Source organism: Mustela nigripes, chromosome 4, assembly GCF_022355385.1.
Source record: "Mustela nigripes isolate SB6536 chromosome 4, MUSNIG.SB6536, whole genome shotgun sequence".
Taxonomy (NCBI): domain Eukaryota; kingdom Metazoa; phylum Chordata; class Mammalia; order Carnivora; family Mustelidae; genus Mustela; species Mustela nigripes.
This window is the reverse complement of record NC_081560.1, coordinates 97,554,617-97,556,459: the sequence shown is the minus strand read 5'-3', so window position 1 is coordinate 97,556,459 and position 1,843 is coordinate 97,554,617. Positions and strand designations below refer to the sequence as shown.

The window sequence follows — 1,843 nt, the reverse complement described above, 5'->3', positions numbered from 1 at the left end:
AAGGGTGCCTGGGTGGCTCAGTGGGTTAAGCCGCTGCCTTCAGCTCAGGTCATGATCTCAGGGTCCTGGGATCGAGTCCCGCATCGGGCTCTCTGCTCAGCAGGGAGCCTGCTTCCTCCTCTCTCTCTCTCTCTCTCTCTGCCTGCCTCTCTGCCTACTTGTGATCTCTCTCTGTCAAATAAATAATAAAATCTTTAAAAAAAATGTCAATCTCCAGTGGAGATTGTTTTAACTTTCTTATAATATTTAATGCTCTTAAATTGTATTTATAATCATAAGTAAAACAATAAATGTTTTCTTTAAGATTTTATTTATTTATTTATTTATTTGAGAGAGAGAGAGAGCAAGTGGAAGGGCAGAGGAAGAGGGACAAGCAGACTCCTCGCTGAGCCCAGAGCCCAACACAGGACTCAACCTCACCACCCTCAGGTTATGAACTAAACTGAAATCAAGTGCCAGTCAGCCAACTAAGCCACACAGATACCCCAAACTTGTCTTTATCTCGTCCTTCCTTTCTTTTTCCTTCTTTCTTTCTTTCTTTCTTTCTCCCTTTCTTTCTTTCTTCTGCGATGTCTGATCTTATTTATTTGTCACTCTTAGAAAATCCTATTTTTGACTGGAATCAGGCTTAGAGGTAGAAACTCTCAGAGAGGTCATTTTCCATCTCAGTGATCTGCTCCTGGCATTTTTCTTTGGCCTCCTTCATTCTCTTGACCAAAAGTTTAACATATTATGCAGTCTCTTCCTTATTTGTCTTAGTACTCTGTTTATTCAGAGCAATATACCGACACTTCTCTGAGAGGACAAATGGAGTAACAAGAAGCTGAACATTGGACAATTTGGTTCTAGGTTTCTTGCCTTCTTTGCTTAGGGACTTTCTCACATCATAATGGTAGATGTCATCTTTTTTAGAGAGATAGAAAAGTTTGTAGATTCTTCTAGCTTTTTGGGTCCCAGGCAACAAGCACAGTAGTATCAGCGAATCCAGAAATACCCTTCTTCCCTTTCTTTACCTGACCAAGTTGATAACACTGAAATTGGCCTCCACAATGGAACCCCAAAGAGATTTGTGCTTTCTCTCTCCAGTCCTTCTTGGTCTATAGCAGAAATGGGTCAAGACACCCTGTCCCATGGGGAAGCCATGTTTGTCATTGCCACCACTGATTCAGACCATTTAATCCTTCCATTATTCACCCATAGTATCAGCAACAAGTTCCATGGCATAACCTTCTCATAAAAGGTACTAAGTTTGCATTCATCATCCACTACAATAAGTTTCTGGCAGCCAGTAGCTGGGAAAGAGACGTTCAGCTTCATCCTAAAGCAAATTACCACCTCCAAGGTGCCATGAAAAAGAGCACCTATTTTCATTTTACAGAGAAAACCCCACATATAGGACACATTTGAAATAGCAAAATAACGGAAAATAAGGTGGACTGGAGATTTGAACTGCTATCCACACCCAGACACTACCAGCCTAACAGCCTGCAGTGTGCAAAGGTCCTTCCAGGGCCTGAGCAAACAGGAGTTCTCACAGCTTCTTGCTGGATCCTCACTCCCAGAGCTGTTTACTGGGCAAGCATTTCTTTTGAGGTTTGCAGCTTAACGACCACTCTGCCAAGTGATTGTTCCTCTACATTTCCACTGTGTACAGCGATTCCCACTCGAACCCCTAGATAGTGTTCCACTGTTTCCATGTAGAAAGTTATACATGCTGAAAGAAATGACGGATTATGATAAAGAACCTTCCACTGAGATAGCAGAGTAGGCACCACTCTGATTCCACTCTGACAGATAACTATCGAGATAACAGAGTAATAAACACAGGAAAACCCTCATGGAT

At 42.1% G+C, this 1,843-nt stretch overlaps 1 pseudogene; it reads right to left on the bottom strand.

Moving 5' to 3' along the window:
- Window positions 1–606: 606 nt before the first annotated feature.
- LOC132015139 (small ribosomal subunit protein eS6-like) lies at window positions 607–1,317 on the bottom strand (annotated as a pseudogene).
- Between the last annotated feature and the right edge of the window lie 526 nt (window positions 1,318–1,843).